Source organism: Anas acuta, chromosome 10 (assembly GCF_963932015.1).
Source record: "Anas acuta chromosome 10, bAnaAcu1.1, whole genome shotgun sequence".
Classification (NCBI taxonomy): Eukaryota; Metazoa; Chordata; class Aves; order Anseriformes; family Anatidae; genus Anas; species Anas acuta.
Genome location: NC_088988.1, coordinates 21008615 through 21032736, shown reverse-complemented (window position 1 = coordinate 21032736; position 24122 = coordinate 21008615). Strand labels below are relative to the sequence as shown.

The following is a 24122-nucleotide window of genomic DNA, read 5'->3' as shown; positions in this document are numbered from 1 at the left end:
TGTCACTAGAACTAAAAGTCCCCACCATGCAAGTATCTGCAGCAGAGCTTCTGGTTTTGCTTTCTCCACAAGTAACGTGGACTCAGGTTATCAAAACTGGTTTATGAATCATGTGAATAACAGCAAGAGAGGATAAATAAGAGAATTCAAAGAAGTACCTCACAACATCAGAAGTGTTCAAATTCAGGTGGGATGGTGCTTTGAACAACTTGATCTAGTCAAAGGTACTTCTGCCCATGGCAAATCTGTTGGACTAGATGATCTTTAAAGTTAACTTCCAATCCAAACACTTCTGTGATTCTATGACTCTGTTCTGGACTGAAATCATTTTGTAGACACAGCCTGTGATTACCACAGAGATGTGCCTGAACAGAGATTGACCAATTAGCTATTGCATCATTCACTCATTATGCTTCTGACACCATTGGAGAATGTTCATTTATATGATTTCTGCTAGTTTGCATTTGCTTGTATTATAAGTTCCCTATCTTTCTTGCTCCTTTTCATCTCTGTTCTTTCCAACATTGTCTCAAACCTCCTGTAGTGGAGAGATGACTGCTGAAGGCTGTGGCTATAATATCTATATTTAAGCAGGGAGATGGCTACTGGAAGACTAATAACCAACTGGATGCTTGTTTTCAGAGCATGTGTTACATTAAAGATGACTGAGTATCTTTGGAGCATCATGCAATTTGAAAACTACACGGGAAGGATGTTGTTGACTTCTCAGCAGGGATGTTAGTTTACGTTGGTGTACTGTGGTATTCACTTGTGATTTCAAATGATTTCACTCTCGGGCTTCCCTTTTAGAAAGGTTGTGTTAAGAGGTATGAAAGTAAAAGAAAACTAAAAAGGAAAGGCAGTCTTCTCATATTTATGTGAATGCAGATGCACACGCACACTCTCTCTGTGTGGGGAGGCTGTCAATTGCTGAGAAAAGGAAGTCTGGTTAAGATCTCTAGTCAGGGGTGTCTGCAAGTCGTAAGTTCAGCTTTTATCTTTTTGTGTAACAAAAGCTTACCAATAGCATAAACATCATCTACTACATTATTTCAGAAATTCGGTTGCTGTTTAATCCTATTTTATTTCATGTTTCCTTAGGTGTATAACTTTTGCCTCATTAAAAATGTTAATAAATTCTATCATTATAATTCCTTCGATGGCACATTTAAGGATATGTCTTCATGGAATGTCTCTTGGAGAGATTATACCCTAAAAAGAATATGTCTGGAGCGGACAGTACTGTCTGACCTCATTAGCCAGCAGACCAAGGAGTATTTGCAAAAGACCTCGATCGCAGTAGATTGGACAGGCAGTAGATTATATGATAGGGGTGTCACCTTGGTTGTGTCCTGGAGCTTTCGATCTGAAACACATGGACAAGCCTTGAACTGGCATTGTGTTAAGCAAATAGCTTTGAAGTTTGTCATGTGTGCCATGGTTTATTACTTCCTTGATGAAATGGGCATTTGTCCAGTAAGAACTTGAGATGTACCTCCGATTTATTCTGCCTGAACTATTTAAGATACCTTACCTGATGCAAATTTGGTCTGGATTTGAGCTACAGGAAAAAAGCTCCATACCTACCTTTTAGTAACTTGAATCTTCAGTCCATGGTTGGCTAAAACACTAAATGGGTTCACTGACCTTTTTGACATTCATAAGAACATAGTATCTAAATCAGTTAAGGTTACATTTATCCATATACATTATAAACATTTTAATATAGACAAGAGAAGATAGGTCTTACCATTAAAATGAGCTTAGATGTAATGTTTTCAAATTGTTACCATAAAAGTTCATTGTGTGCTGGAACTGTTTTGTGCACCATAAATCTTAGCAACTGATGGGGTAAAGAAAGAACAGCAGTTAGAGGAGTATGAAATAAATAATTAAAAAAAAAAAAAAGTTGAATATTGTTTACTGTTTAAATGTGTCCAGTAGTATGATACCATTCTTCAGTTTAGCTAAGCTCTGTATTGATTAAATAGGTTGGAGGGTGGAGTGTTCTTTTGAGCTGCATATTCATCTGCTGTTCATAACACATGGTAAGTGTCACTTTTATTTTGCAGAAAGATCTTTTTAGTATAAACTGGATTATGAGATGCTTCTGGAAAATATTTAGACTTTTTGAAATAGATAAAGAACTAATCATCTTCCTGAGAAGTGACATCTTTCAAATAGACAAATTTACTTTCTGCTTGTATGACTTCTGTGAATGATGAGGGTGTTACAAACCAAAGACAGTGCTATTTTCTTAAAGGTGATTTAACTTGTTATGCAGATCAATATGTATCAATATAACCTTTAAGGCAAATTTTATATATGTGGCTTTGAACTTTAAGGTATCCTTTTTTACTCTGTGAAGAAATGAGCTAAGCCAGTGAAGTGTTATCGATATATTTTTCAGTATTTTGGGATAAAACAATGTGAACTACGAAGATGAAATGCTCTGTTCATTTAAAGTATTTATCTTAGGGTTTGAAAAGACAAAAGTTAGAAAAGATTTTTTTTTTTTTTTTTCCAGTAGCTGAAGGCAATTATATCTTTATTGACCCTCTGCGTTCTCCCCCTCCTTCAATGTCAGGTACTTGCTTATTATTATCAACATGACATCTCCTTTCTTTGAAAGGTTGTCTGTCACAGTTTGAATCACCTCTCTCCATGGTTACATTTTCTAATCAGTTCACATGATTGAGCCTACATCAAGTGATGCTTTACTTAATTCTTTTCCATTTGTATGGTGTGATTCTTGGAGGGACTCTCGTCAAAATTTTGGAGGGCCCTGTCAGTTTGAAAAGAACATGACCTTTAAATTGTATCAGTATGTTTGCTGGTGCATAAGGGAAAGGAAAAGGTTCATAGTGATGGAAAACCACTCTAAAAATGAAAGTAATTCACTCAGAGGCAGCATGCATAGGAAGTTAATTTGTTAATATTTAACTGATTTAAAAATGAGAGAACAAGGAGGATGTGTTCTTTGAGCAATAAGAGGTCCAACCAGTGTATCTTTAAATTTGGCTTATAACATATTATCTATCAATCTTGCTTTTCTGTACTTATAATATCAGGTAAAAGTAAAAACATTCAATTATTATAGAATACATAGAAACAGGTAATTCTTTGGAATCATCAAACTTGTTATTTAGGTGCACTTTCCTTATTGTATCTGTGGGCATGCTATTTTTTTTATAGCATGTAATTGACAGTGCTGATTTTTGTAAGTTCTGTCACTGACTAAAGTAGCAGAGTTAGATTTTCTGTATGTATAAATGTACATGATTTTATGTGTGCAAGACAGGATAATTTAGGTAACACAGAAGAAATGCTTTTGTATTATAAATACCGACAGTCTGAAAATGAGGAGAATCCATCTGGAATTCCTAACATGGATAGTTCATGCAATATAACGCAGATGCATACTGGTGGAGCTGGGAACTTAGAGGTTCACAGCCTTTATTGAGTATACAAACTGTGGATGGTCAAAGGCTCTGGTGAGGCCGCACCTCGAGTACTGTGTTCAGTTTTGAGCCCCTCGCTACAAGAAGGACATGGAGGTGCTCGAGCGAGTCCAGAGAAGGGTGACCAAGCTGGTGAGGGGTCTGGAGAACAAGTCTTATGAGGAGCAGCTGAGGGAGCTGGGCTTGTTCAGCCTGGAGGAGAGGAGGCTCAGGGGCGACCTTACACTCTCTACAGGTACCTTAAAGGAGGCTGTAGCGAGGTGAGGGTTGGTCTGTTCTCCCACGTGCCTGGTCACAAGGTGAGGGGAAATGGGCTTAAGTTGTGCCAGGGGAGTTTTAGGCTGGATGTTAGGAAGAACTTCTTTACTGAAAGGGTTGTTAGGCATTGGAACAGGCTGCCCAGGGAAGTGGTTGAGTCACCATCCCTGGAGGTCTTTAAAAGACATTGAGATGTAGAGCTCAGTGATACGGTTTAGTGGAGGACTTGTTAGTGTTAGATCAGAGGTTGAACTCAATGATCTTGATGTCTCTTCCAACCTAGAAATTCTGTGATTCTGTGATACCCTGTGGTAACTGAATCAGTGACATGACTTCTAGACTCCTTCCCACTATTCTTTGAGGTGTATTACTTTTAAATGGCTTTTATACATGTTAAAATATATAGTTCTATTGAAACTCCAGAAGTCTGGTTTCCCATGGATTTGTCTTATGATTACTCAATGTTGATATCCAGAAGGCACACCTCTAGCTTTCTCTATTCTTTGGAACATTTTCAGTCAGTCACCATTGTAGATTCATTGCTATCTGTTAAGGTATGAGGTCATCCTGAAGGTGTTCCCAAATCAGTAAAAAGATTTCCCTGTCTGGATATGTGTGCACAAAAAATGCAAATGACCTTAATTATTTTTGAATTTTTCACCTTTTTGTCAACTTGGTTGAAACAGGACAATAGATTCAAGACTGCCTTAGGAAATCAGCCTACTCCAGCCAATCTACCAAAGTCAAAGTTGATAGGGGTCTTCTGTTGTTTAGGGGGATGGCTAAAAGTTTTATTATTATTAGTATTATTTGTGCTTGTGTAACACTGAGAGACAGAGTAGGGAAAGAACCCCAAAAGTTTAATGCTTCCTGCTTTACCACTTCTAGCATAAACTCTTTTGGTGTCGACACCAGGCTTAGCTACACACAGACAGTGCCTCCTTAGAGCAGAACCAGTTGTTTTGGTCTGGGCTGCCAAAGCAGAGTTCACATCTGAATATTGCCCTTTCTGAATTTTACCATTTGATTTATTTATTTTTCCTAATTAAAGTAATAAAACTGTATTTGCTGGCATCTAAAATTAAGGCTATTCATTGAGCTCAGATAAGTAGTTTTTCCAGCATTAAGGTGTGCAAATGTTTATGCTTAGGTTATAGGATTTATGGCATGCAAATTGCAAATAAATATGACAGTAGGCATTTGTACATGCCTTATTCAACATTAGATTTCCTGGTGATGGGTCATTGTTGGCTGAATCATGAACTGTACTAATACATTAAGCCACTATATTCTGCAGTTGATTTCTTCTGGGCCATAACATCTATGTTTTAGAAACCATAACTTGATGGAGGTCCAAGCTCATGTTATCTGGATATACATAATTTTGCATGGCAAACTGGAAATTTCCCTTCTGAGAGGGCATTTTGCTTTTTATCACATGTCGAACCTCAGAATTATGCAAAACACCTTCCCTGTTTGAAGACATAAACAAAAAAAAAAATATATTAAACATAATGAATAGGTCCTTGAGTGAGATGAAGTATTTCTTGTTTAGGAATGGCAATATCTGTTATTCTGACCTACCAGAGGTGGACTTGAAATATCTTCACTGCATCCCTCAATGGTTATATATTTTTAAAGAGAAAGTATAATACAAATTCTCTGCAGATCATATAGTACAAATATATACATAGTGTATATATATATATAGTACAAATTCTCAAAATACAGATATTCTACAGTTTTCTTTATGATCCCTTTCTTCCTCAGAAAGTTGAAATTAGGAAGTGTGCACCACTTCAGCTTCTTGTGTGATGACCTCAACACATTTCTTTTTCTTGACTCACTCTGGCTAATTTGCTCACCTCTTTCCCTTAAAAGCCCAAAATTGCATGTTTCAACATTTACAATTTCCTAGAAGCTAAAGGGCTCGTATTGTAATGCTTTTATCACTTTTCCTCTTCCTGGTAACATATATGGATATGAAAAATATAATTTCATATCTTGAATAGTCTCAGACATGTAATAGCCTATGTTCCTACAGCCTTATCAACTTGATCAGAATTTTCCACATGGAGCAAAGGCAGTGCTGAAGCCACAAGGAGCATAGAGGGAACCAGTGACCATAGTTCTGATTTGCTTTCTCCTTAGTCAAAGGCAGCATTCATTCAGAAACCTCAATTAAATTAATTGTGAGCACTGCCTGAGAAAGGCTGAAAGATTGGGATTATTCTGAATAGTGTTGTAGTTGTACTGTACTGTTAAAGGATGCTGTGTCTTAAATATATTGGAAGTCATAAGCACTGAATTATAATAAATTACAAAGCAGACTTTTGGAAGATTTGTTTTACCTTTCACAAAATGCTAATGTTTATTTTGTTTTCATTTCATTGTATTGTCTTTCATTTTAAAATTACAGCTTTACTACAGTGAGCTAATTTCATAATACTGTATTAACTTAATATTACATAAATTACATTTGTCAGATTTGGGCATTGTTGTAGATGTACAAAGCCCAAATTTACTACCAAAGCTCTCCAAACACATGTATTCATAATTTGCTACAGTGAACCATATGCCACAATATAGTATTAAAGAATTACACATTCTAATGCCAGGCACAAATTCTACTGCTCTTTCTGCAACTGTTCTAGGTACAAATAGAAACAATATATTTCTAGCCTTTTTTCTCCTAGTTGCAATAATGAGCAAAAAATGTTACAGTCTGGGAATATTTTAGCCACCTGCACTTTTTTGTCTAACTAATTTTTAGCTGCATGTTGCCTTTGAAAGTAATTGAAAATATGTGAGGATTGCAGCAGTCCGTAGGTATATTTTCTCTTCAGACTATTATAACTTTAGGCCTGGAAGGAAAAGGTAATAGAAATTGGCATAACGAATATTACAGAGTAGAGAGAGCTACAGCTTTCTTTTAGTAAAGAATTGGAGCACTCCTAACTAAAGGATTTAATTGTAGCTGCCTGCAGTTTTGCATGTGGCGTTTTCTACTTGCAAGGTGTAAGGTTCTACAGTGTGACCTAGCTTATTCACTCCATTCAAACAAAGAGCAGAAATGCGCTCTGTGAAGGGAAGGGGAGAGCTTGTGCAATTGTGGAACATCTATAGGTTTTTAAACACACAGTGTCTAATCAGCCTCTGACAGATCCATTGTAAATCAAAGGTCTGGTAAGTGGGGATGCCAGGAATGTTTGATCTCATTCCAAGCCTTGAAACAACTTGCTTATTTTTTCTGCAGTTTGGCTCCTCACTAAAATAAAACATTGAGAGATGAATGTTCTGACAGGTCATTGTGTGTCAAACTGTCACTCTGTAATGGTTACATATTTCAGCTGGATTGAGGTGGTGCTGGCTGGGGGATGTCTGAGAGAAAAAGAGGGAGAGAAAGAGACAAAGAATAACAAGATTTCTTCTCCTTCTTATGGCTGATCTTCATTTAAACCAAACACTTGTCATGTTCAGGGGAAGTTTTATAAATTTTTAATGATATTGGGTACAACTGGTGCTTTGAAATTTGCTGTACTTTAATTTTTTCTTCGTTAGCAAAGGTTCGCTAATGCATTGAAGTGCTAAGAGCGTGTCCTAGGGATGCCATGATAATTGTGTTGTTAATAATATTGTGGCACTAGTAATGTTCTCCTGGTAATCAAGCCATGTGATTTTTTTTTAATATATTCAGTTATTACACTGCATCTCGTACAAATCATGTCAATTACAATTGCCGGTCTATGACAGTTAAAATAATTGTATACGTTTTCTAGAATTTTCCATTGGCTTGGCTAATCAAGCTAAAAAAAAATCAACACATTATTTGCATTAATTTTGTTTCTAGTCTATTTCTACTCCTAAATCATTTGTCCATCTACTTCAAAAGGCAGAACAGTAAGTATTTTAATAATAAATATACAAACATATTCACACTGTAACATAATATAATAATATTTCTGCAGTAGTAGCACAGGAGATTGTCTAGGATAAATCTGTGTATGTGTGTATAGATGGACATATATTTGGTAAAATTATCATTCTCATGTAGAGAGTGCGTACCCTGTCAGATTTATATAGATATTCAGAGGTGTTTATTTCCGTGTTTCTTAAATGTTTGTGTACATGTATACATACACATATTAATATGTAAAAGTACAAGCCTGTTTATAGACCTTGATATTTCATGCCTCTCTCAGAGATGATTGCATATGGTATCTGAATATTTATTTACATTAAAAATCAATAAATATTTGCCAGCTGAAAGGGAGAGCAAGTTCAGTGTCCAAACGTTAGCCTTCTGTAACATTGGCATCTCCTGTCTAATGCTGTCACTTTGTTTCTTTGAAAACAAGAGGCAAACAGCAAAAATGGGCTCAGCATTCTGTCACCGGAGCAGGAGACATCCCATTGTGCGGTGGCTTACCGTGTCTTCACAGGGAGAGTGAAACTTGTGGTTATTTTCTTTATCATTGCTTTAATTTTCTTTTGTCTTCTTATTATATTTTATTTTTAATTTTTACAGCCAATGAAACATACTGCTCTGACTCCAAACAGTGGAACTATTGTTTCTTCCACAAGATGTTTTTTTTTTTTTTTTTTTCCCAGTGTGTATTTACAATAGCTACTAAACAAATGCAACAGGGGTGCAGAGGAAATGGTGTCATTGTATGGATTGCAAAAATATACTGAATGATGATAACATTTCATTTCTCAGAGGTACAACATGTTGAAGCAGTGGTTTAAAAAAAAAAAAAGGCAAAGAGGCATATCAGTAGTACGTGAGCAATAACCAAGTACAGCCCAGCGGTAGTATATGAGAAGGAATAATAAGTAAGGGATGTAGTAATTACATGAGGTAGAATAACGAGTAGGCATGGAAGCATTTGAGAAATAACAAGTCAGCTGGCAGTGGTATTTGAGGGATGACAAGTGAACATGACAGTATTATTTGAGGAATAATAAGTAAGCTTGGTGATATTATTTGGAGAATAACAAGTAACCAGTGGTGCTTTCTCTAGGCACTTTCCCCTGCTGTTATCTTGTGAAGAAGGTGCACAACAGAATAAGTGGTCACAAGTTGCAAGGGTCAAGAAAAAAAATATATATATTTTTTTATGCAATAAGCTTCTACTAAACATGGCTTGAACAAATCATCCCTCAAAATGTAGAATTTATTCCTCAACTTTGCCTGGAGGTAAAAGTGGAAAGAACAGATCTTTTTTTTTTCCTCTGGCCCTGTGACCATAGAGAATGAATGGCTTTAGAACTGTACCCAGACAGAAAAATCAATGCTTCATATCAGGAGGCTTCAGGGGTTAGACTCCCATGTTCATGTCAACAAGGCTATTGGTTTTCTTAATACTCCAAAGTTATCGTTTCCCCACTGCAGGAGCTCACATCTGTGACTTGTGCAGTCACAGTGATACAAAAGCATTTTCCCTTGGCCAACCACCATGGTGGCAAAAAGAAAAAATTAATTGTTGATGAGGTATATGTTTTTTCAAACAAGACCATTAATAAGCACGTGAAAGTTAGTATTTACAGACAGGATTTTATCTATAAACTTATGTTGGTTTGTGTATGCTATGGGGATTGCTATAGTGTCATTGATCTGATGATTCACATTGTGAGCAAAAACGTTACTGGGGTAAAAATTATTAAGTATTGGAAATTAAAGAAGGGGGGCTTTCCCCCTCCCCCTGCACTTTCCCTCATCAGGATATTCCTCCTATTTGTGTCAAAAGGCCTCTGCTGCCTCTGGTTGGATTCCCTTGGAGCTTAGTCATGTCACTGTTTTAATCTGAATGGGTGGGTTTTTTTCTGCGGTCATCACTTCTGTGTTAATCGCTTCTCCCTTGTCAAGAAAGTCTTACAGTTTGTCAATAGAATTATGTTACATGAGGTTAAAATCATATTGCTACAAATAATATTTTTTGTTGTCATGATATTAAATAGACTACCTGAAAATGAGCCCGTCTTTGAATTTTTGTCAATTAGTGTAACAAATATATTTGGTTTACTGGGCAGGAAAAAGCCAAGCTTATGCACTCTCAGAGGGAAAGCTAGCTACTGTACAGTTCAAATATCGTCTTGATTTGCATATGGAAAACTGGGAGATTTAAATATTGCATCAGGTTAGAGGGGCTTTTTGTGATCTGGTTAATTTGATGGCTTCCCCCTCCTCTGGCCCCCTTTTAAATATGTTACCGATGGCTTTTTTTTTTTTCTTTTCTTTTTCCTGTGCTGTCTTTAGTGACACAGTGCTAACACTGAAAATGCTAGCAGCTACAGTGAGCATTGCTCACCCAGAGCAATCGGATGAAAAGGCAGTGCAGATGTAATTTGTTTTCAATGGCTGTTTCAAAAGAATAATTGTGGTGACATTGTGGGATCAATATTATAGATTTTTGTTTTCAAGTACACTGTATGTGTGGTGCTAAGGGGAGGCAGGAAATATAACACTGCAGCCTGAATACAATAAAAATGGATTGAGGTCTGTGGGTATTGTCGACTGGTAGCCATCATGGGTTTGGAACATCATTGGTGGGATTACAGCGCTTGTCCTCTGGGCTGGTATTTCATTGTGAGTGCATGCACATTTGCTGCAGTTTTCGTCTTTAGCTCCTTAAGGGACCTGCTTGCTGAACTTGTATAAACTAACTGGAGATGAGGCACTGCAAATACTTATTTGGTTTACATTCCTAACAAGTGGCAGAATTAAAAGAGTGGGGGTTAAAGTTTGCTGCCACATCATTTAATTTGCCATGTGACGCTGTTAATGTAAAATGTATCACAGCAGAACCTGAGGTGGGAAGGCATGGGTTGCACACCTATGTGAGCGTTTCAATTCTCTTTCTGTTCCCTATCTCTCTAGGCCACCATGCCAGATAAAACTTCTTTAAGGCAACTGAGAGAAAGAAAGAAAACCTCCAGAGAGCAGCCTGCTGATAGAACCTACTTGTAACAATATGGTGAGTGTCATTTTAAAATACCATGAGAAATATGATGTGGTGATCAAGGACTTCCTGCTTTAAGGGTTTCATGTATCAGGGTAACTAGACAAAAAATGTAGTTCTTAGGGTGAAAATTATATTAACAAAGAATTAGTAATAAAGCTGAATAAATGTAATGAAATGTGAAAGAGAGTACATAGCACATTTTTTTTCTGTCTTTCATAATTAGGCCCTGAAAGAAATGGAAATTCAGACAAAACACCTTCCTCATTACCAATTTAAATATTAGAAATTAAAATTTGTTGTTATTGGAACACCAATTATTTTTCATTTTTTTTCCTCTTGAAAAGGTAAGGATGCTTTATTTGGTTGTTGTTTTAGAAGAAAGGCTTTTGAAAAGCGGTTGTTAGCTGATTCTCTTTTAAGCTGAGATAACATTTCAAAAATTCTTTCTGCCATATTCTATCCTGTTTTCTTTGCTGAAATGATATTTACTCAAACTCTGCTGACAATCTGCATGCTACAGGGGTGGCCCAGAATCATCCTTTGTTATTTTCACAAGCTATTTATCATATTTATTAAATCACATAGATTCCTACCATAAGTTGGAAAAACAGTATGTGCTTAATTTGGAGCAATTAATTCCACAACAAATACACTCTCTTCTGGCCTCTTTTATAAATCAGAACATCAAACAGCTGTTCTCCCATCCCAGCAAAACTAGTATATAACTTTTTTTAAAGTCTGCTTTTACTAGTGAATATTGGATGAAACAAGACACCAGACACTTACAGGGATCTGTTTCGACCAATAAATTCAGTTAATTTATTAATAATTCAAAGCATATAAGAAAACCTTTTTTGTGAAGTTTTTATTTCTACATTTTACAAATCTTTAGGCTAACAGACAGTAATCTCCAGTTCCTGTCTCTATCTTAATGTTTTGTTAAAGCATGAAAATCCTTTCCAGCACTAAAATAATACACAGTTTATTTGAAAAACAAAATATGCGAAACAATGTTGTGTTATGGGGGCAGTTTCTAACCTCTGACATATGCTCTAGAAACATGTTACTTTTGAACCTGCTATCACATGTGTTCAGTCTGCATAAACATAACATGAATATCCGTACCTATATTATATAAATTATATAAATTATATAAATTTCTGCTGGCTTTGTCTGAGATGAAGCAAGTTAGGTGATGCTACATTATATATAAATATTTTGTTATATATATATATATAAATATTTTTTGTTATATATATATATATATATATATATATGTATATAACGAAAAAAAGGACTAGGGGAAATACACTCTCAGGCCTGAGAAGCATTTGGAAATGAGGACAAGGTAGCCTTGAGCGCTTCATCTGAATTGGCCATCTATATCACCTGCCTTGTGATATAGGGCTCAATTCCTTTGTCTGTTGCAGGAGCTTTGCCCTGAGCTCTCACAAAGCTGGTGGACCCTTTTACTTAAGCCAATTCACATTGTCTGCTGATCTGTTCTCTGTAGTGACCACTGATAGGACCCGTGGGAATGGTGTCAAGCTGCTGCAGGAGAGGTTCAGGCTAGACATCAGGAAGAGGTTCTTCACTGAGAAGGTTGTCGCACACTGGAACGGTCTCCCCAAGGAAGTAGTCACTGCACCAAGCCTGTTGGAGTTTAAGAAGCATTTGGACTGTGCACTTAGTCACATGGTCTGAATTTTTGTGTTGACTTGTGTGGTGCCAGGAGTTGGGCTCGATAATCCTTGCAGGTCCCTTCCAACTCAGAATATTCTATGATTATATGACTCAGCCTCTAAACAGTTCTGCTGGTCACTCTGGTTCTTGTCCCATGTTCAGAGAAGATGATGCATGTCTGGGTGTCACCTGCACAGATACCTTCTGGGAAGTGTTGGCATCTAATGTAATTTTGAACTGTTGTTGCTTTAAACTGTATCTGGCCACAATCTTCCAAAACATAAATGGAGTGGTGTCTGTGAATTTGTTGTACTGACTCCTTATGTACTTGCTTGTAATTCTGAAATGAATAAGAAATTTTGTACTAAGACTTTGTTTCCATGAGCTTGACTATACCTTAATCTTTTATTACTACAATTGCCGTGGTACCTTTAGGAAAATGTTTGAATAGCCTTCCTCATGATTATTTTGGATTGCTTTGCTTTTTATTTTTGTTTTTGCAATTCCTGAGGACAAAGACTTTTTAAAGCAAGTATCAGTTTTAACGTGGATGATCTCCAAGATGTGGTGGAGGCAAAATTCAGGTTCATCACTTCTCTCATCTCCGCATTGAGTAACAGAGCAAGGCCAGCAAGAGCTGCATCACCCATCACATCCCTTTCAAGTGTGCACAAGGGTTGTTCAAGTTTTCTCTCTGCTAAGAGGCTCTGACCTGGAGGCAGCACTCCCATGTCTCTCCCATTCCAGATTTGTCTCCCAAATGTCAGAATGTGGCCTTACATTTGGTGCAAAATACAGAGGTTGCCTTTGTGTTACTATGACAATAGTTTGATGGTATAAAATTTTGCCAGTACTGTGCTGTATTTTAAAATGTTTGAGGTGTCTGAGCCAGTGCAAGTCTGATGGCTTGGAAGGGCAACAAAACCTTGTAGCTAGGGCTTACTTCCCCAGTAGGAAACTAGGAGGCACTCAGAATGGATTTGACTCTGATACCTTTGTTCTGCTAGTGCCATTTTTGTGTGTCTGCTAACTCTTCTATATGCTTGTAGAATATCTTAGTAATATTAAAACTTTGCCCAAGATACAAGTCTGTGATTTGGTCTGCTTTTTCCATCTCAATCCTGTGCTGCTACTGCTCTTCTGTTCTTTTGGTGTTCTGCACTATCACAATTTCTTTAGCAAAACCCAAAGTATATTAGCTTGAGGCAAAGCTGACCCAGAGTGACGAAGGATCCATCACCTTGACTTTTCTGCCTTCTCAAAAATAAAAGAATATGATACAGGAAAAACAGTCTTCTCGACAAGATTGAGCAGAGTCATTTCTGTTGACTTTTTCTATAAATTTTGTTTTTCAGTAGTTGCGTTCTTTCTATGTATAGATGTGGCTAGAGAATTGCAGTTTGGGAATAAAACCTAGATTTACAGAGAAATATGGGGGCCTAGTAAATGGCTTTGTAACTTGAACAAGGTATGTAATCACTGTCTACTGACTAGGAACAGATTTGAGATTAATGCAAAATGTTAATATTTCATGTTACTTACTTTGTTTGTTTGCCCTATGCTTCATTTCTGAACAGATGTGTGGGGAACTGAAAGCTGCATGTACACTATAAACTATGTGTTTCTTGATTTCTGAGCTGATAGTTGATTAACCTTAATATAGATCTATATTAATTTTCTCAATGAAATTTCACTGATTCTTTAGAAGGAAATGAATTAGGAGCATTTTCCTAGCCAATCTTATATTTATTCTCTTCAAATTAGTAATTTTTTATGATATAATATTGTGTATATGATCTTCTTGCCAATATAAAGGTATTTAAACTGTAGGAGGTACAGAAGGTCTTTAACTGAATAGATCTACCCTGTTTAGAAATGCTGATAAAATATTTGCATTCTTGTTGAAATGTAGGGCCTGAAACTGTGTTGATGGGAACAGCTTAAAAAGTGTACTTTTATATTACCCATATTAGCAAATGCAATTTTTGGAACTCAAGCCCCCTGTGATTTAAAAAAGATCCTGGTAAAAATTTCTCTAAGTACACCTGTCTTCCCCAATTATATCACTGAAATATTAGAATTATTTGCATGACTTCGGTTTGTTTTGAATATCTCTTTTGTCAGCCACAAGTTAACGCAGCATTCACCATTTTATTGTAAATTGATGCTTTTGTGCACTGAGTGCTTTCAGAATCACCCCTGAGACTTTCATCTTGTGTATACCAGACTGACAAGATAATCAGTTGCTAGAGCTCTAAACTTTTCTTTATTTCTCCAGTTATTGTTTGTAATGTGATAAAATGTGTTATCTGACGTATTGAATTAATGTTAAAACATTAAATATTTTATAATAATTTTGTGGGTGAAATTTTGCCTACAGTCAAAAATGCATACATCTTCATTGAATGTACACATAGGTGTTGATGCCCTGCAATTAATGGAGTTGTGTGCTTCAAGGCTTATTTTCTGTCTCTATATAGAGAGATGGTTCTTCAGTTACGGTTTTTAAAAGCTGGTCGCAGGTGTGGAAAATATGACAATGAGTGAGCACATTAGCTTTCTCCCAAAACTTTGTATAAACATGAAAATCCAATGTCTGATGTTTATTTCATTAGTGTAATCTGACTCGTTTAAGAAATGCTCCTTGGAAAAGGCATTTACTTTCAGCTTGTGGCTAATGATATGGAGCAACAAAATATCTGGCTAAAAGAATGGAAGATGATACAGATTATAAGTACAGTAAGGTTCTTTACCGGTAGAGAATTAGCTTTAGAAATGTCATGTGTTCTTGCTATGTTTTCCACAAGTTCTTGTTGTGCAAACTAATACATGAGAAAAGAAAGGCATCACCCTTAGAAGGTTCTAACAGATTTTCCTGCATAGCTAGTTAGGATGAAGCTTTTTTTTTTTTTTTGGATGTCAGTCACTTGCAGTGAGATTAAGGATTTAATATGAGCAGCTAATGGCTAAAGAAGGTGGCTCTTCTCTTTCAATGAGATTCAAAAGAATGGGTTGAAGTACAGTCAAAGATGCTGCATCAGCTAATAATAATGTCATCCCTGATGGGTAATCAAACAGCTAGAAATGTTCACCAACAGAAGAAAGGGAGGATTTGGAGTGTCAACTAGGTGTAGAAAAACTGAGTGTTTACCATAGCAGAAAATATACTTTAACAGTTATTTTTTATGTCCAAACATTACTTCCTGAGAGTCATATTTTATGAAAACTTTTATTAACATCTCCTGATGACCTTACCCCCATTGTGTTTTTATCAGTCCCAAGAACCATAATCTGTTTAAAATACATATTTTTTTATCTTTATAAACACAATAAAGTAAGCTGTCTTGCACATAGATTTGTAGATTTCATTAGAGATACTTTTTAAAAGGTACTCCATCTCTTGGGAAGATGATGACAAGTGGTAATCTTGGCTCACAAAGTTTTCTGGCAGGAATAGTTTATTAAAATAGATTGTTTAATCTTTCCGGCATTGTTCTGGGAGTGGATGTAGTTTTTAATTGTATTTGCATACAGCGCTATGACTTGAGTGAGAGAAAGGCGAGGGCAGCTGAAAACAAATCTGGTGGAAGTATCAGTTAGCTGATATTCCAGGTGAAAAAATAGCCAAAGTATTTGTTTAAGTTTTCAAGCGTTATCAAAGTCACACAAGAAAAATGGCAGTTTTTAAACTCATTAAAGTTAACATTTGTCTGTATTGTAAATGAGGCATATTCCCTAGGGTAGTTAACAGCTTTGGTGGCACAAGATGGGGGTAATTTTTCAGATGTTCTGTTTCCAATGGGCCAGTGTCCTAGGGCTTTGCTTTAAATGGCCTTTTTATGCAGTAGGATAATGGGAAGTTTGTGCATTGCTAAATCAGCCCTATTTTGTTAGGAATGTTACAGTCAGGGCACTTACAATTTGTCAGAGGAAATGCAGAACATCTCTACAGGAGTCTGTTTAAGAGGACATCATTTCTCGATAAGCTCTTGCTTAGGTCAACATGCAGCACTGCTCTTACACTATTCCCCTGTTGCTTCTGCCACATGGGAATGCTCTGATTTATTAGGATTGCACAAGTCATGTCCTTTGCCTGACTGAATCCACAATTGGAAATTTTCTTTCCTCCCCACCCTTCTTCTCTTCGCCTTATGAAAATGAAATGTAGAATATTACTGTAAAGCCCTCATAAAGTATTTCTAAGAGGACTGTTTCAGTGAAATACCTGTATGTTGCACAGCATCATTATTGTATAGCTGCATCTTATAAATGCATCAGGACTATTGTTTTGGAAAGCGTGCTATTTAAGAACATCAGTTGTACCCATGTTCAATTATTACACTACTGTAAAATGCTTGTGATGAAGTGTAAATGTGAAATATGAAGATAGTGAACCTAGTGAATGTGATACAAAGTACACAACTACTTATGACATTAAAATTTTTAACCAGAGCATGAGGAAAAAAAAAAAAGAAAAGCATCAAAAAAATGCAAAAGTCAAAGTGAGTTGCAATGATGGGTACTATAAATGTATGTCTTGCCAGCTTCTAATTATATTTCAAATTGTTGAGACAATTCTTCCATAAAGCTAGTTTAATGTATGATGGATGATTCCTTAGTCAAATCTGCTTTAAAAGGTATGTTTAATTCAGTGTTGTGTTCATTTCCCGTTTGATAAAGGTGATAATACTCTGTCATTCAGACTACTATTACTAAGAAACTTCTGGTTTGTTTCAGCATTGTGATATTTTAAACTCAGTGCAGCCAAGGACATTTCTAATGAAAAGAAGAAAGCAATGAAGAGTCTTAATAATTTTTGTGTTTGTTGCCAATTGTAATATGAGAAGTGCAGAAAATATTTTGAAAGGGTCAAAGCTATTCCCTCTTTTTTCAGCTGTAACACTGAAATTTAGCTGTCTGCAATTAATTCTGATTCACATGGACTTATTCCTTAGTATTTCTTTTCCCTACTCTATGAACTGCTGCTTAGCACTCTGTTACTTTGCCTCTACCTTTCTCTCTATGTATCATCCTATGATGGTCAGGGGTAAGGATGATGATTATTATTGTTTTAAATATAAGTTAGTTTGTGCGAGTTTTCTCAATTTGAACAAACCATACATTCCATATTTACAATTCTGTAGGATTAGATCTTTAAAGACTAGAATGATCAAAGGAAGAAGAGGAGATGCTCCTGGAGCAGGTAACAAAACAAAATAAGGAAGGCTCAATGGAAGCTGCTAAAAACAGGTGTTCATGTCCCTTGTTCTCTCTATCTGCTGTCTATGAAGGAGTATTTCTGCAAGTGATGCCACTGCTGAAACTGAAAATTGTGGAGAACATTAGTTATCCACAACAGGACAGGCAATCTGTGCGCAGTATGCCTGAGCAGATAGCAGGAATGGGAGAACAAGGGTGAGGAATGGGATACTGTACCATGGGCTATGTGCTGAGTGGGTATTTGAAACAAAGTACTGTGCTGCACAATGATTAACAGCAGAACTACCTTCTGCTGGCACAGCAAAGTGGTGTGGCTGCACTTCAATTTGATATGTAGGTAGTTAAATCAGTATGATTAGACTGTGCAAATTAAATGGATGTAGCATCATATATACATTGCCTGGAGAGGAAAGAATTTGATTTTCAGAAATGCTGGATATTTGCAATTTTCAGCTGTTCAGGGATTGCTTTGAAAAAAACTGAATCTCTGGTGTGGAGCCATTGTTCAGCCAATGACAAAAAAAAAACATTTAAGATAAGGAACAAAGAAAGAATTTGAAAGAAACTGTAAGAAAGGAAAAAAAAATCTCAAAATAATATTTAGACTTAGGCAAATTCGTTGAAATGGAATAACAACACGATGTGGCAGGTAATCTCCAGAGTAAAATTTACTTTATTAACATTGTTGTTAGTATAGTTATGAAAATGTTAAGTGGATATTTAGGAAATTGGTATTATCATATGAAATTTGTCACCTTGCAGTCACTACTTGACGTTCAGTTCTTTCCAGTTTACTGTCCAATACAAAATTATTCTGATAGCAACCATTAATTTCCTGGAGTATTACAAAGAGCACTGTTTGCATTCCTTACTAAAAGCCTGAGAGGAAAGAGCAAGCACAAGTAATTTCTATCCCCAAAAGTTACCCTTCAAGGCTGCAGTTAGGGAGTTACCATTTTTACATACACTATCATCAACTCCTGCAAAATCTTGGATTATATTAAAAATACCAAGTATTTTTGCCTTTGTTTTTGGTGTGAAACTGTTTTGAATTCAGCTTACTTATAGATTAGCAAGCTGAAAGATACTGAACATAACTCCTTTCTATTTAATTAAAGAATTGTTAACTCTGAAGCCTAATAATGACTATACACTGGTACTATCATTTTATGTTAGATTGTGTCCTTTTTGGAGAAATATCCAAGTAACCTTAGTATCAGTCCTTTAAAAATGCAGTGCAGCTCTTCAGGAGCTGTGAAAGACAGTATCTTTCTTGCCCACAGAAATGCAATGAGGTAAAGGAATTTATTGGGAGATTGTTTGGTGGTGTTTTTTTTTTTTTTTTTTTTTTTTTTTTTGGAGGGTGGGCAGGGGAATCCAGTTTTTACTTGGCAAAGTAGAAAACATCACATTTCATGACATAGCAAGCTGAGAATAATACTGATTTAAGCAAAAAATATGAGAATGTTTCTTTTGCTTTATGCCTGTTTCATCTTTTGTGACTGTGTTTAATGAAGTTATAGTAAATCTGAAAGATTATCAGCCTTTCATTATTGAATATATTAGTAGCTCATAGGGAGACTTCTCTGTGCTTAAATACATTGAATGCGAAAACCAAAGAGTACAAAAGCAGTTAGTTCAGTGAGGTGACATGAACTCCATCTGCTTTAAGTACAAGTTGAAATCTGGGCTATTTGGAAGAGTCCAGTTAGTGATGAGAGGTGGCTTTCAGTTACTGAGCTCAGCTGTGTTGCTTCCACAATGAAATCTCTGTTCAAACTTGCTAGATTATAGAGAGCAACTTTAGATGACATCTTAGTTACACAGCACAAAATAAAGTAAGGGCATAATCTGACAAGATGAGAGAGGCAACACTGTGGAAGTGAGATTAATTTTCAATAAAGAACTTGACATAACTGGACTAATTATAAGAGTACATCACAGGATGATGGCAAGCGATAATGCCCAGATCATTCTCATTTACTTCTAAACATACAACCCATCTGTACAACTCAAAAGTTATATATACACATGTATATATATATAAGATGTAGAATGTTTAAGGATTCTGCTTCAGCAAAAATAATAATAAACGGGATGGACACGAAAGGAGTTGAACTGAGTGTCAGCAGCACTAGAGGAAAAACTAAAGAAAGAAATGGATAAACAGAAGGTGCCAGATCATTCCTGATTGGTCATACACTACCATAAGTAGCATGATTTTTTCCCACTTTGTTTTAGTTTCAGACTTGCAGAATAGCCTCTTGAACTAATGAAAATAGTAGGAATCAGGGGCTGATTCTCAACCCAGTAGGAAGAGGATATTATTCCTTTATTGCTCTCATTCCTGACCTTGTAGTCTCTGCATTGCTGCTTGGCAATTCTTAGAGCTACTAGTAGTGTCAGTGATTTAACTGAGCTATATGGGGGAGAAGTACAGTGATGCGCTGTTCTGTTGCCTTTTTACTCCTGACAAACCCCATATGCTAAGATGGTGGGTGGCAGTAGGAGAGCTGGCACATTAGCAGCCATGTGTTTCCTGTGCCAGGGGAATAATCTGTTGGCTACTTAAATCTCATTTCTAATTCATTTCTGCTTTCTGAGTAGCACTGAGAGGCGAGATCTTCATAGAAACACCAGTTCTTGGAGTGTGTGAAAGTATAGTCTAGAGGAGGGTTTGAAGCTTGTGTCTTGAAGCTCTATTTTGAGTATTGATTTTAATATGTAAAAAAAACTATGTAAAACATGTTAAAAAAATAGCATGCAAAAAAAAAAAGTCCTAAACTGTCTAAAGCTTGAGTACATTTACACTTCTCATGGAAATAAGACAACTGCTACTCCTTTGTTCAGTTTTTAGGTATATGTATACATGGGAAAATTCACTACATCAGAAAATTCACAGAAATCAAAATAGAAACAACAAAAAACTTTCATATTTTCTCCCTTAATAACGTTGCTTGTTAAACAAAAGTTGGCATAGTATCCTGGTGTGAAATTGCCAAGAAAAGATTGTTAACTTGGCATAAGCTTTAAGTTGTTCTATTCAGTATCAGATGCAAATAAGAAGAATTGTATGTGTTTCATTGATTTGTACTGTTAGTGAAAAGGAGAATATACAGCACAAGGAAAATAGGTGTGCGCCATTGGGGGGAGGTTGTGTTCATCTGACAACTGCAGTACTTGGCAAACAAATATACTAAACTTGGAAGCAAGCAGCAGAGAGAATATTCTGCAATATTCTGCTGAAAGAAGCAATATAGAACAGAATCAATCATCTTTTCAAAGAGAGTTTAAGGTGACTTGGGCCTTGCTCTTAGCTCTGTGGAGGACTGGTATACCCTTCTTCACTACCTGTAGAGGAATTCCTTCCAACAGGATTGGTGCAGGGCTCCCCTTTTATAACTGAGACCTCCATCTCCTGGGGCTTATTAGCCTCTGTAAAGTTACAGAGGCTGATGAAAAGGGAGTGGTCCTCATTGCTTTTGAGCAATCATGGTCTGCTACTTACGGATCAAATTATACCTGATGGCATTACTGGTTAGCCCAGGAAAGCTGCAAAACTCGGGGAGAAAATCCTTGAATAACATGGTTATTAATTAACCTCTTGGCCTTATTGTAATGCTGTAAATTGCCAGACACATTTGATTTTACTGATTTTTTTTTTCTCTCTTAAAAACTGTGCCCATGTGTTCTTTGTGTCCTCTGTCAGTCTGCCTATCTGTGAATGATCTGGCCCTCTGCTGAGAATTGTGGCTTCTGCTCAGTTCAGCTTGGATATGTACAAAATAGGTCTTTATACCTACCTTTTACCTGAGGCTTCAAATCAAAATGATATGATATGAGTATGTGGATTAAAGTCCTGATTCCACTTAAGTCAATTTGGCTTTTGTTGTCAATTAGGAGCTGTGAGGGTGGTCAAATGCTGGAACAGGCTTCCTAGTGAGGTGTTTGCCACATGGCTGTCAGTGTTCAAGAGGCATTTGAATAATGCCCTCAATAATATGCTTTAACTTTTTGTTAGCTCTGAAGTAGGCAGACAGTTGAACTTGTATGATCTTTGAAGTTCCCTTCCAACTGAGCTATTCTATTCCGTTCCGTTCCGTTCCATTCCATTCCATTCCATTCCATTCCATTCCATTCCATTCCATAAATTCTATTAATTTCATTTCATTTCATTTCAATTCATTTCAATTCAATTCAATTCAATTTCATTTTTTCTTATATATTGAGAAATTACATTTATGAAGTCTTCTGTGTAGAACAAGAGTTTGTACCAAAAGTATTCTGCAGGTATGAAGAATTGCTAAGCATGGTTTCTAGTTTTTATCAATACTGAAATCATTGTTAAAGAAAAAAATAAGTACACCAAAGGAATAAGAAAGGAATTAAGGTATCTTTGAACCTTATACTGTACATTGATGATTAGGATGCTTGTGGTAGGCTCCTGCTGACTGGCATATGTAGTATATAGAAATTAGATAGAAATACAAGGTCGGATAATTGAATTGTTTTGGAGAGACTCCATTTGCCTTTATCTCCCTCTGTGGATTTGTGTGAATTTTGCTGAAATTCACTTTATTTTGTTTAATACCATGTTCTGTGCTACACAGCAAGAGAGCAGTAAGTTATCAGACATAGGGACTGAAGGGGAAGATGAAGATAGCCTTCTTGTTCCATAAGAAGTGGGAAGTGAAGCAGCAAAGACAGGAAGACTGATTCAGGAAGATAACATGGCAGCTTACAACATGGAGGACAAGAGAGATCCTTAAAGGTAAAAGTACTGACAAAATTTCACAGAATGCACTAGTGGGAGATCAGAATCCAAGGGAAACATCATGCCATGTGAGAAACAAGCTTTCATTGATCACAACATGCCACGATGTTTCTATGATAGCACTGTCTAGGAAACCATTAACAGTGGCGAGAAGAGAATACAAAATCTGACAACTTTTTGTTTTGTTTTAACAGGCACACATTAAAAATACATCTAACATATGGGACACAAAGAATCTAAATAATGTTATTAAACTTCAGATAGATGTGAATCTCCAGGGAGATATTTTTTTTTTACATACGCTTTTGAAGAAAACTTAAAAAGCATTTCCAGGCTTAATTCGTTACTTTATTTTGCTGTTTAAAGAAATCTATGCAGAATTATTAAGTTACTCAAAATAAGCCCAAAATAGAAGACTGAGTTACATAAACACTTTACATATTTGTGTTTAATTTGTTGAAAATAGTATAAAATCTGCTCACATTTGGCATCCCAAATACAAATATTAGGAACCCAATTCCCTGATGCAGTTTAATTTTTAACAGTATGGTTAAAGAGTCTTCCAAGAGATATTGTGCATGCTTCCATTTTAGAATAAAAAGGAATTTCATTTCAGTAAGGAAAAATAATATTATGTGTGTCTGTATCTTATGAAGATGAACTGAGCTACTTTGTTAGTTTCTGTGCACATCTGCATTCTCTGCAGAAGAAAAAGAATACAAAATCCCCCCAACAGTATGTGATTTGGAAATATGTTACAGGCACAAAGAATTAGGCTGAGAGATCAGATTGTGTAGAGAGTCTTTTACCTCTAAAATATAAACCTTCTATCTTCTAGCACAAGAGGGTTAAATGCAGAGCTTTAAAGTTGAGAAAATATGCAGTCATGTGAAAGGTTTGATAGCACTATATACCCACCAAAAGCTTAAATGTGCCTGACTGGTTTTATGGAAGACAGTAAATTAGTCTTTGCTTTACCTTTGACAGGTAAGAAGCAGTTCTTGCATGACCGGTGGCTATCACCATACATCCGCTACCACACAGGTGAGGCGTTCATTTTCAAAATGATGTCTGGTAAGAAAAACAAGATGTCTTTCCTAGTTATAAATTTAACTCTTCTGTGATTAGTCTGGGCCAATTAGGACACCCCTGGGGTTCCGACTATGGCTCAAGTACAAGCTTGAAAGCCTGATTAGCTGAAGTCTCTTGATACTTGTTCTTGGTAGTAAATGCTGGCACATACAGTATTGATTTTCATTTAGATATCTTAATGTTTCTAGACAATCCTAGCAGATGTGGGCTGAACTCAGATCTACGAGAGTGCTGGGCTGCAATCTGCAAGCATTTTTCTTGCCATTTTGTTTCATTTTTCCTAAACTTAACTGATTTGGAATCAGGAGATATAAATGAAAAATGCAGAGTTTGCCTATCAATCATGGCATGTACAAACATTGCTACTGCCCTTTTCTAACATCCTATTACCACTGGGTAGTTGGCTAGTCAAACAGGAATAAAAATTACACTGCAAACATCATAAGTTAGGCTTGATTTGTTGAGCAAGAAGCCTGACAATTCTGTAAGAGTTATATACCTCAGCCTCGCTGAAAATCAGCCTTGTTATGGCTCTGGTACGTCTATAAAGATTGTTCATTTCATATAAAACAGCTACCTGCACTGAAAGGCCTGAAAGGAAGAATGATGCTGGTTATAAATATAGAGGAAAATCTATTTGTCTGCCCCTTCATGCTGTTAGCAAGTCAC

At 36.3% G+C, this 24122-nt stretch overlaps 1 long non-coding RNA gene across 1 annotated transcript; it reads left to right on the top strand.

Annotated features, from left to right (window-relative positions):
- Positions 1-1910: 1910 nt before the first annotated feature.
- On the top strand, positions 1911-14675 carry LOC137861940 (uncharacterized). The gene is made up of 3 exons (XR_011099937.1): positions 1911-2048; positions 10600-10696; positions 12198-14675. It is a non-coding gene; the product is annotated as an uncharacterized lncRNA (long non-coding RNA).
- The last annotated feature ends 9447 nt before the right edge of the window (positions 14676-24122 follow it).